Source organism: Apus apus, chromosome 1 (genome assembly GCF_020740795.1).
Source record: "Apus apus isolate bApuApu2 chromosome 1, bApuApu2.pri.cur, whole genome shotgun sequence".
Classification (NCBI taxonomy): domain Eukaryota; kingdom Metazoa; phylum Chordata; class Aves; order Apodiformes; family Apodidae; genus Apus; species Apus apus.
In genome coordinates, this window is record NC_067282.1 from 142,790,405 (window position 1) to 142,802,706 (window position 12,302).

The 12,302-nt window shown below is 47.9% G+C and overlaps 1 protein-coding gene across 8 annotated transcripts in view; it reads right to left on the bottom strand.

The window, feature by feature from the left end:
* The window catches only part of OVCH1 (ovochymase 1), a 28,996-nt gene extending 26,663 nt beyond the window's left edge, over window positions 1–2,333 (bottom strand). For all 8 annotated transcript variants that reach the window (XR_007891279.1, XR_007891278.1, XM_051636540.1 and 5 more), the window contains exon 1: window positions 2,142–2,333. The gene's annotated coding sequence lies outside the window, so the exon portion shown is untranslated. The remainder of the gene's footprint in view (window positions 1–2,141) is intronic.
* Between the last annotated feature and the right edge of the window lie 9,969 nt (window positions 2,334–12,302).

Here is a 12,302-nt window from a genome sequence, read left to right on the forward strand (position 1 = left end):
GTCTCTAGCTCTTTAGATTTGTAGTGAGAAGTACAAAAGGCTTCTCAAAAGCCAGATAGATTTGCTATTCTTCCTGACAGTGAGTGACAAAAAATTACATGTGATAACCCTCACTCCTCCAACGCACCCAGCCTTATTAGCTCTCTTCCATTCAAATAAAGGGACACATAGCCATGGTCACATCCAACTTGGTACTCCACATCCAATTTGAAGTGTATCAAAACGATTTTGTCCTCCAGCAGAGTTATATTCCAGGTGCACAGGCTCAAAGCAAGCAACAGTAAAGGCATGTACCTGTGTGGCTGAGCTTAGCCCTTGTCAGATCCACTGTGGGCTAGGAGTCTCCAGCAACTACTTTCCTGCAAACATCCACCAGAAGCTGAAAACTGGCATCACTGGCTCCCTTTGATAAATTGTCACCTTCCCCCTTCACATAAAGTCACCGAGGGAGAGAGTTACCAACAGCAGAGGACTGCTGCGAATTTTCTCAGCACTAGGTGGGGACTGATGCTTCCTTACAGCAGCAACGACTGACACACCACTGGCGCAGTCCTCCTCACTCCCCCACCTCTTGCAGGGGCTGAAAGCTTATTGGTGTGAGCTGACATAGGTATGGCCAGACCAAAAGATAAAGGAAGGGTGCAACAGATCTCTAGCCACCTGCAGCCATTTTGAGAGCGTGGCTCTTACAGAGTCTATTATAACAAGTAGACTTTGTGCCTTCCTGCCTTCTCCTGCAGCACTATCCTGCCCAGCAGGTGCAGCTGGGGATTTGCATTGTAAGGAGAACACAGCTGCTGTCACCTGGACACTGTCAAGAAGAGAGTCAGGGCCAGTGGCAGTCAGGACTTCTGAGCACTGGGAAACACTTTGGTGGGTGCCCTGACTAAAATTCAGTTTTTGGCTACTGCAACCCAACTACAGCTACCTATTGTCAGGGTAGTTAACCCCTAAAGCCTAGGGGTACTGAATGTAGCCACTTCCTCCAAAGAGCAGGATGCCTTGGGAACTGTGCTCTGCTGGCACAAGGAGGCTTGGCACAGCAGGGAGGAAGAGTTGTATGGGATATTGCAGTACAGGGACTACTGGTCAAGGCACAAGCTAAGGCATTGCAGTTTTTTGAAACACAAAGGCCTTGACAGGCAGCTGAGGGAACCCTCAGATGAGGGCACACAATTTCTTCCCCAAAGTCCTACTTATAAATTCCCAAACTGTGAGGAGTTGTCCCATCAACACAGTAGGCTTGTTCAACCAAACTGCCAAGAGCAGACGTGGCTATTCCAAGCTTTATGTTGGCCTTCTCTTCATCTTCTATGGCCATTTGTCAGTCCCAATAGCTCCACTGTGCAAAGGGTAACACACCCCCTTTGTAGCCACATGGCTTCTGCTCCTTCAGTTACTGCTCCCACTTAAGAGGCACTTTCTTAGCTGCAGACAGTCCCTCTTCAGAAAGCATAATCATTAAGGAATCCTAGCAAGCCATAATAGGTTGGGTATAAGTTAATACCAACACCTCAGCTTTGATGGCTATGACAGAAACAACACCATCTCTTTGATAACTTGTATTAGCCCTGAAAATGATGTGTACAGGAAAACACAATTAGACCTGTGATTAGCTATAAAAGGCACTTCTGATAAACCACTAAAAACTGTGACACTTATTACAGCCTCTTTTCCCATATGCGTTCAAAGTTGTATTTGATGAGGAGATAACACCCCTGATAAAGCCTACATGCTGTTTCAGCAGCACAGGTCTTGAGCTGGAAAAAGCCTCTCAAAGCAGGTTTTTATTAGAGCAGGGCTAGTATGCATCCCTGGAGGGACATCTTGCTGAGCTGGAAGGGCTGTGTTCAGCCAGAAACAGGGCAGCTTGAGTAGCCTTCTGCTTTTCCTTCAGGGGATGCAGGGGTCAGACCTGCTATTATAGGAGAGTTTCTGAAGGTGGGCTTATCTGTTTAAACCTTTGGTTTTGCCACGCCACATTGAAACATAATACACCTTGCTGCTGATGGTGCAGCAGCTGGACATTAAGCAGAGCTGCTGTGGGTGGATGGGAGGGAGGCAGCAATAGCAGGGCAATTTGGATCCCTATGGTGCTAAACAGACAGGAGAGGAAAAAACCTCCCAGTACTCATACCTACCTGGTGCCTTGTGCTGAGCAATGAAGTCCACAAACACAGCAACCTAGCAGAAGATGCCTGGTGAGTCCTGGGCCATGGTGCTTCTCTCAAGGGTATCCCATCCTCTGGCACAACCAACTCCTCAGGACACCACATTAGCCAGGGTCCAGGTGCTGCCAGTCCTCAGACATGCAGGGAGGCTTCCAGAGTCACCCTGTCCACAGCCTGTTGGGGAGGAAATGTGCCATTTATTCCTGTGCCAGCAGCTCTGACCTTTGTCAGTGTTGCGTGACAGGCCAGCTTTACCACAGAAGCCAATGCAACCTTGCTTGCTTCTCCCCAGTCACAGGGGCCTGGCAGCATCCCTGCTCATTCAGCTGTTCTTGTTTAATCTAAAATGCACCAATCTAAGCTTTGTTGCTTCACTGCCCTGATCTGACTTGCAGTTTGGCAACCTGCCTTCCCCCATACACAAGACCTTTTTTTTTCCCAATGAAGAATGTAAAAATGAAAGCCATTTCACTAACTCCAGCTGCAGCACTGCTTTGAAAATGTTCACACAAGGTTTGACAGAGGGCAGGGAGCTTCCTAAGAAACTGCTCAGTTAACAAAAAAAATTCATGCAAGTACACCCCAAGGAGACTAGTGACAGCCTGGTCAGCAGCCTTCCCTGGGGCAGGGAAAGATAGGCCCCACTCACACTGTTAGGGCCAGAAGAGAAGAGCTTGGCACTGAACAAACTCCTCTATTGCAGCCCATTGCCCAGTGGGACTGCCTGAATAAAGGTATCGGAAGGCTTGGCTGTGTGCTAGGGGACATCAAGGCAGAGATGAGAACTGCCTTCTTTCCAACCTCCTGGCAGTGTTGCCCATGGCAGGGTCCCTTGCCCAATGCCTGGAGTCCCACCACTGAAGGTCCTCCCTGGTTCAGCAGAAGAGGTGGCAATTCCACACAGAGACAGAGGCCCTGCTGTCAGCAATGCCAAAGGCAGGTCTAGGCAAGGTGGCAATCATGCTTCAGTCTCCTATCCACATCCCTTCTCCCTCCTGCAAAAATCTCCTCCTGCCTGTGTCATTCTGAAGCTCCTTGTAAAGCCCTTGCTTAGCAATGTGCTGACAGCACACCTAGTGTTGCTTCTTTTTCTCCTCAGGAGAGAAGGTTCACAGGTGGAAAGCCTGCTGCTCAGCAGGAACTGGGGCAGATTAACTGTTACCTTCCATACATCCCCTCCTCCCACCATCAGGAAAGGCAGTGCACAGCGTGGAGCCCTGCACCGGTGGCAGGTTCACGTCCCTCACGGAGCACTGTGGGTCTGGATGTCAATGAGGGGCAGCCAGCACCCTAGATGCTGCAGGAACAAACAGGCCACATCCAGCATCTGCAAGAGAGCTTGTCCTTCTGGCCAACAGCCCTGTTGCCTGGGAGCCACATCCACCCCTTCCCCAACACCCCGGCAAGAGCGGCTGGGTGATCCCGCACCCCTTCCCTGCCCAGGGCAGTGATGTTTTGAAGCAATTTGGAATCACTGAGCAGAGGCACCCAGCTAGGCAGGTAATGCATTGGTTTTCCCCCAGCCAATGCCTCAAAACAGGGTTGGAGGAGGCCATTGTCCTGCAGGTTGGACAACTGACATTGTTTTTTTCTTCTAAGCACCCTACTGCAGGACTGGAGATTTTCAGGGGCCAGTACAAAGGCCTCAGCAAGCTGCTAGCATGAGACCAGTCCTGGCTGGGAGACAGCATGGTCTCTCCTGGGAGGGCTGCTGAGGTGTGGGGGACAGGTCAGTCTCCTCTGTCTCCTGTTACAGATGAGTCCTAAACCACTGGGGATATAAAAATAAAAAGCAACATTCACAGACTTTCCCATCACCTCTAAAATATAATAAAACTCAATCAAGCACAATTCTTTTGAGAGAACAGTTTTCTGATACATAGAGAATAAAAGAGTATGTATTTTTACATACAAAAAAACTATTCCCACTTTTGTAATAACTTGTAAGGACAGCTCTGCTTCTGAGAGGCTCCAATATGCATGCATGAATATGCACAGCAGCACTGCAAAATGCAACCTTTCCTACTGTGCTCCAAGGTTCCATGCTACAGGAAAATGCTGATCTGCACATCCCTACAGAGACAAGTCCTCTGACAAGCAGAGGAGACCTCACGATCAAAGGGTTACTTGAACTTTCCATCTGGCAGGAGTCATCTTCTGCTGCATTTCTATTTCTGAAAGAAAGTGTCTCCTTTCCCTTACCCATTACCCTTACTCCTGCAACTGTGACCAGAAGACCCTGCCACTTGACTCATCCTCAAAGACTTTGCCCCAGCCAATAGCCACACACAGTATCCCAGCCTGGAAGTTTTCATCCCTGTGGGGGAGGCAGATTGGGTTGAACCTCATCCTCTGGAGATGAAAGGGTGCACGAGTGAGCACATGAACCCCATGCTGACCGGAGCATGTTTGATTTACAGCTACAAACAGCATCTTTCAAGTCCCACTCTTCCATTTCTACCCTTCCCAAAACACTGCAGTCACACGTGGGTATTTACAAAATGAGCCTACAAGCTGAAGTTAGTCACATGCAATCAAATTTCCATGTGAGAAATTCAGAGACAGAAGTCAGGAAGATTGTTAGCTACCTTTGAATGTCAACTTAAGCAGGAGGATAATTGGGAAGGGGACAATAAAAGCGGGGGAACACATGGCAGAGACAAGACCACCAGATTGCCTGTGTTGGTCTTATATAGCTTGGGAACAGGCTGCTGCCTGTCAGGAACTCTTTACATCATTCTCCTCAAAGACCACTGCTGATCAGATCAGGAGTTATGAAGGACATTAAAAACTCATACAATTCAATCCAGACTCATATCAGTTAGTTTTTCCTTGATACTGTGAGAAAAATGGATCACAGATTTCCTTGGCTGCCTTGATGGGGCCATGGGTGGTGCCCAGCCTTCTGAAGGTTTAAGCAGGGAACTCTGCATTTTCCTCACAGGTTGTCCACATGGCTCAAATGCTGTCAAGTCCAGTTCCTGCTTACAAACAGAACTGGTCAGCCACAGAGCACAGGCACACAGGCAGCCCTCAAGCAGCCTTCCTCACACTGCCTGACAGGATGTCCAAACCATGAAATTAATGTTTTTTGGATTTTATTTCCCTTATTCCTGCCATTATGGGCAAACTATAAGGCTATCACCATCCAAGCCAGTGATTTGAGATGTATCATTGACATAAGGTTATTTTATGTTGGCTGATCTGCCATCTGATGGTCACAAACAGTCATGGCCAGTTGCCTGTAACTGTAACATCACAGCTCTATACAACTCGGGGAATTGCCTTTGAAAAGCCTAGGAAGTTAAAGCCTTGTGCCACTTCCCGACTCTGACACCCTAAAAATACCTGCAGAAGTTTTGCCTTTGCCTGCAGAAGTACTCGAAGTGAGCAGGTTTTAATCCAGCCTGCTTCTCAGTAGGCATGCCCTTTGCAGCCCACTGCTAGCTAGTAGTGCAAGGCTGTGGCCAAGAGGAAGCTCATGGCTTTCCAGCAGGTAGCCAAGAGGCAGCATCGGCACAAGAGGGCTGAAGGAACCACGCTGGTAAGGCTTGTACAAGGGGAATACAGGAGCACATCAGAATCTGATGCACAAAAAAAGCATGGGCATAGTCAGAGCAGAGAGCCTTACCAAGAGATGAACTTCTGGGACAATTAACCAAAGCCTAGGGCAAGAACTAATGTAATTGTGTTACTTTGAAAAGAATTAAAGGCCTAACTGAGCAGGCGTTTCTGTGATAGAGAGCTAGAAGGAAGGGAAGGAAGAGGGGTGTTTTTTCTGGACCAGAGCATCAGATGAGGACTTTGCCCATGTAACGCACCCTCCCACAGTGGCAGCTCATCCCCTGGGGCTCTCTCCTACCATACTGGGCTGGCTGCTGCAGAAGCAGTGGGGCCATGTTGCAACCAGTTGGACACGGGCTGGATGATGACTTGTGAGACAGGAATGCTCTGCTTCTGCCTGTCCACTCACTGGAGGTGACGCTCCCCCACTGTCACCAGCAGGCTCTCCAGGAGTTTCCTGAGGTGGGGGGAATTCAAGAGCAATGAGGGAAGGGGCTGCCATCACAAAGCAAGGCCTGCCACTGAGTCTGCAACCCCACCAGATGGGCTCCTGGCGCTGAGAACTGGGGCTGGCCTTTAGTAACAGGACTTTCAGCTGAGCTGATTTCACATTAGCAGCAAAGCAGAGGATTCCTGGACCCCCATCTGGAAAAGCTGGACTTACTTCCCAATGGACAAATAGGTTTCTTGTCTCATCTGCAATCCACCAAGCCACTGTTCATACGTGGGCAGCACCACACTGCCAGGAAGCCAGCAGAGGTGCCAGTCAGCTTCCTTGCTTCCAGCTATGTACAAGGAAAGGGACAGTTTATCTTTCACCTTGGGATTGACAGAGCCCCTGTGCCATTTTTGGCCTTGAAACATCAAGCTCAGCCCTTGTCACCCACAGTCTGGGATCTTCAAAGGCATATAAGAGGCCTTAAAAGCAATGGAAATGGATTGCCAAGTCATTTTGGCCCCATAAATCCTCCCAATTGTGTTATCAGTGCATTCAGGAGATGAGCAGAAGCCCACATCTGAGAACTTTATGGTGATTTTAGACAGCTACATGTAGTTTAAATTAATGTTAGACAAGTGTTTGCATTTAACAGCTTTTCTATGTATTTTGTAAGCAATATAATGTCACAGTCAAACTGAAAGCAATCCACTGCAGCACAGTCAAAACACCATTTAGTAGTTCTTTTAGCAATTAGGTAGATAGCTACACTACCAGAGCAGAGCTATGCAATAGAGGGGCAGTAGATTCCATCTTTAGCAAACCAGATAGTTAGCAGACAAGCTTATCCTACTCTAGGGACTCAGCAAATGCTCTGGGGTGTTGGGTGAGACAGTTTTGCACTCAACAGGAAACATGAACTGGGTTCATCAACCTACCCCAGAACCAGGCACTGCCAAGAGATGCCCACAGGAGTTGCACAATTCCCCTGTTTCAGCTGTCAGTGTTTCCCATTACCAACTCCCACAGCATAGGGCACAACACAGCAGCAAGCTCATCCGGAGATCTCTGCAATTAGGGCTACCCAAACTAGTACTGAAACAGGACAAAATCCAGACCTGAAGCAACTGCCTTTTTCTTCCAGACTATGCTCACTTGAGAGTCCAAGAAAACCCAGTGCTCAGACAAGAACCTTGAAGCCTACTCATCACCGACTTCTTGTAGTTTTACAGATTTTTTATTTGTGTTTTGTTTTTTTTTTTTTAAATCTCTGCCCTCAGTCTCTTCTCTAACCTCCATGGGATTGCACCCCTTCATGAAAATCTGACTGCTGTGAATTACCAGCACATTAGTTCACTCGTGCAGTCTTTGGAAGTGCAAGTCCAGGCAGCCTGGCTTGAGGGACCTGGCAGGCCTACACTTTGTTATGGCTGCCTGTCCTGAAGTTTGGCTCTGAGCATTTTGAATCAAGGTGCAGGGGCTTCAACCCAAGCCTTTGCTCCAGAGCTTTCTAGCAAATAAAGATTTTTATTAATGTTGTTCTTTTCCACTCAGGAAAACCATTCCTCTCATTTTCTAATCACTTCCAGCCATAAGTAACAGACCCATTAACAGCACAGCTCAGCTTTAATCCCAGGAGGCTGTTTACTGGAACTGGAAAGTTCCCATGCTTCCCAGCAGTGTCTGACACCAGGATTGCCTGGCAATGCAAATGCTGCAGTAATGGGAACATAGGAACAACATTGGCAGCGTAACACTGGAGAGAAAAAGTACCAGCTACTTTAGCATTGAAAAGAGAGACAAGAAGGTGCCTCGTTATCAAGGTTAATTTTGCCCATTGAAATTTTTATACCATAGCAGCTTTCTCATTATTCAACATCAGTTCTCAAAATGATGCTTGAGTTTAGCAAGAAACAGATGTGAAGCTGACTGGTCTGCAATTACATTATAATTGATTATAAAAGGGCTGGCAAAGGGGCCACTTATATCATTGTCCCTGCCCATTAAGAGGGCTGTAGCATGACCTGTGAAGCTGGTCTTGCATTAAAAGTACAGAAGCCAATGTGACTGCTAGCAGTAATGGGAGAGTTGCCAGGGTTGCTTTTACCGGGAAGCTGCAGTGATTCTCCTGCCTCAGAAATGTTCCTCTGGTCTTTGCAAATCAAATTTAAATGTCCTGTTCAGTGCAATCTCCCTGTGCAGGGCAACCCTCTCCCCAGGCTTTGGAGAGAAACATGCAGAGACCCAGCATGAGCAGTTCATAGTGTGGTGCATGAGTCGCTGCAGGGCCCATGGCAGATCTGACTGCAGCAGATCAATGGCCCCACTCAGCCCTGGGGCAGGGGGTGCATTTCCCTCCCTGACTGGAGACCACACACCCAGGCCCAGGAGCTCCCTGTGTTTTTAAGAGGAACTTCTGCTGCAAGAGGTGTAAAGAGCAAGTGAGGAGGTCAGGTTGACTTACTGCTCCAGGTTTACCATGCAGTGAGCAGTGGTGATAACCAAATCTCCTCAGATCAGATCACCACCACAAAAATGGAAATGGCCTGGTTTGAGGGACATCTTCAAAGAAAGGGCGAGGTACATTTTGAAATGAGGTGACTCCTGTTCCCCACCAATATGTGAAATAACAAAGATCAGCCCAGAATTTTTTTTTTATTTTTTTTTTCCTCCCAGTATTAGTGTGTGGGATGCCCAACAGCCTGGGAGCCCAGAGGGGTCATTTTCAATCCATAGCTGACTCTTGGCAGCCCCCTTTGGCTCCAGTGGTACATGAGAGGAATGAGACCCTGGAGCATCCTGAAAGAGAGGGGAGTGGACAGACACACCACTCCTCTTCCTTGCCTTCCTGAGCTTCCAGAACTTGATGCTAGCCAGGGATCCAGAGGATCTATCCTGTGACCTCAGAACCCTACCCTCTCCTCCTATACCACCCTCTCCTCTGCCCGTGGCAGGGGGGTTGGAACTACATAATCTTAAGGTCCCTTCCAAACTAGTCTGATTCAATGATTCTTGCCCTTCGTGCTACTATCTGCACACATTTTCAAGCTGCTGCATCTGCACAGGCTGGGTTTTCGGGTGCAGGAAGTAGCAAATGCTGCTTGCCAAAAGTCCCAGTGTTTGCTCTGGCACCATGCAAACAAGTAGTACTTTTCTAAATAGAACCATGCCCTGCTCAGTTACTCTTAAGACATCATCCCACAGTCATTGCTCTATGCATCTCCTTATGTGAACACAAACTGCCAAAGAAGGTAACTTCCCTCTGCAGCAGGGGACCACTTTCCCACCTCTGCAGCCTCTTGCTATAGCATAAGCCCCAGCAAATCCTCAGCTGATGCACACCTCAAAAGCTCTGCAGGTGCATTAGCTCACACCAGCTAGAGATCTTATCTTAATTACTACATCAACTCATTCCCTCCACTTTGGGAGGGGGATCAAGCTGGGGACCTGGGCAAGAAGGACTTCTAGTCCAACTTCCACTTTTGAGTGATGAGTGCTAAATGACTTGAGGATGAAAGAGATCCTACTGCCTCTCCGTCACCTTCCCCAGGGGGAAGGCAGAGCACTGCAACAGAAGCCTGCCAGGGTTGCCCTCCAGACGCAGACTCTCTCCCACCAATGATTCGAGAGAAGAATCCCAGTGGTAGAGGATCCTCTGGGCTCTTCTGGTCAATGGGACAAATGCCACACTTCAGGCCTACACAGATGAAAAACAAGAGTGTTTTGCACTGAGACAACCCCCCTTGCTATGTTCAAATGCATCACCTCAGGCTCCTCTGTCAGTTAGGAAATTAATGGGACAAATCCTAGGTGTCACAGCTTTCCTGGCTCCAGCCTGAGCTCCAAGCTGAAGGCAATTATATGGAGATAAATGAAAACACACAGAAATTGCATTTCTTGATAAGAAGCTGATGTGTGCAAAGCTGAGTCTCCTGTGAGGTCCTTTCATGATGTGTGTGCATTAGACATAAAAAAGGAAAAAAAGCAAATTTCATCCAGTAGCCTAATTATTCTTAATGAAATGCAAGTGGGACTTACAAAATTACGTAACAAGAGCAACAGGTCATCATGATGCCACCTGACTTCATTCAAAGTTTACTGTTTCAAAGCCTCTGTACCTTAAGCACCCTGGGGCACTTAACTTGAGCAAGGAAAGCATCCTGAAAGATCCTGTCTCTGAACTGAGCTGGCCCAGCACTCAGTTTTGGCTTTGATCCGAAAAACATCGCAAGGAGACAGAGCTTTCTCACGTTGCTTTTGGCTCCGGCTGCCCCTTAGAAATGTGGACAATGAGTATGGGGAAAGTTTGACTTAGAGCAAGGTCCAGCCAGGGATGGCTGGCTCTGATTAAATTTTAGATGCCTCACTGAACTGTGCAGTTTGAGATAAATTAATGGCAGTCACATTTATGTTCTCTGGGAAAACTGCCCTAAGCCCTCAGCTAGCAGAGAGCGATGCACACACAGACAGGCCTGCCAGACCACATGCTGGGTGGAAGAGGAAGGGGCTGCTCCAAAATGTGATCATCACAGCAAAGATCACACTGGAGGGGTGACTTGAAATACGTGCAACACAAAGACAAGGAACTCATTGCAATTCCTTATACCAGTGGTCTGCCTCTCCAGCCTAGATGGTTTCAGAGGGGTAGCATCAAGCCTCTGGCTCCTTTATGAGAAGATGACAGCAGCTCTTCCTTTACTCCCTTCAGCTGGCCTGTGTCTGCCTCAACTGAAAATCACTTTGTTACTCACTCCTGTCCAATGTGTTTCTCATGCCAATAGGAGGGGTCCCCTGCCTCTCCCAAGCCAAGGCTTAGATAAGAGTTCAGTTCCCAGCCAAGCAAACATAAGCAATATAATGGTCATGATTTAGGTCTCTCACTGTGCTTGCCCCAGCAAGAGCCTGAAATAACTCACTGGAGTCACCAGGAGAGCGAGTCTGGATCCAGAATATTACCAACTATCACAACATCATCCCTCCAGCCTCCTCTTTAATTCTGGGTTCCATGTCCTCTGTGCAGGCTTGAAGGCAGTGCTACTTTCTTAACCTTCCCATCTATCCTGTGACCTCAGAACCTTACCCTCTCTCCCTATACCACCCTTTCCTCTGCCCATGGCAGGGGGGTTGGAACTACATAATCTTAAGGTCCCTTCCAAACTAGTCTGATTCAATGATTCTTGCCCTTCATGCTACTATCAGCACACATTTTCAAGCTGCTGCATCTGCACTTGACAGGCATGAATAAGCCCACCAGTCTCTCACACCATCTTACCTAAGTGCCAGTGAGCTGAGGAGCCCACATCTTTCTCCTCTACCCAGCCAGCCATCCTAAGACCTCAACAGTAACAAGCAGGACTTACTCCACAACTCCTGCAGCCCTTCTGGCTGTAGAGGAGCTAAGTGATCTCCTTGCTGCCTCATTCAGCCCAGCCTCTCCCCCTTTTTTAAACACTATTTTATCATACTCCTAGGGCACCATCTGGCCTCAAAGCATCTGACTACTGCAGAAAGCTCAGTCACAAAATCAGGCACAATTTTCTAAGCCATTGACCTGGACCAAGCTCTCCCTAGCCTTTGCTGCTGAGTAGCTTTGCCAAAAAGAGACTGTAGTGATTATTGCTATAGCAGCAACTCTACTAGTGAAGTAGAAAATAAATAGACTTTATCAGGGAGCTAAATGATGGAGAAAACACCATTCCCTGAGGTGGAGAGAGAACTAGCATTAGCAACTGCAGAGGGAACAGCATCATAGTGGAGCAGGAGAAACAGCAGTCAGGTCGTTATCCCATCTCTCCCCCCATCTGGGCAGATTTTTTAGCACTGGTTTCATTACTATTTCCTCTCTTATGTAAGCATCCCTACGAGATAAATTTTTACATGATGTGGGAGCAGACCAGACAGGGAGTTATAAGTAAGTTCATCACTGTAGGCAGATCAGTAAGAAAGATGTGAGAACATGCTGGCATTCATTGCTCTCCTAGACACTTTTCTGACCTGGCTGCCCCAAGGTCACTAGTGAGCAAGCTCAGCAAGACCAAGCCATTTCTCATTCTTGCCCAGCCAAGGGACCACACTGCAGCTGAAAAGCTTGCATGGCAAATGAATAACTTGTCCCAGCAGCCAGGAGAGGG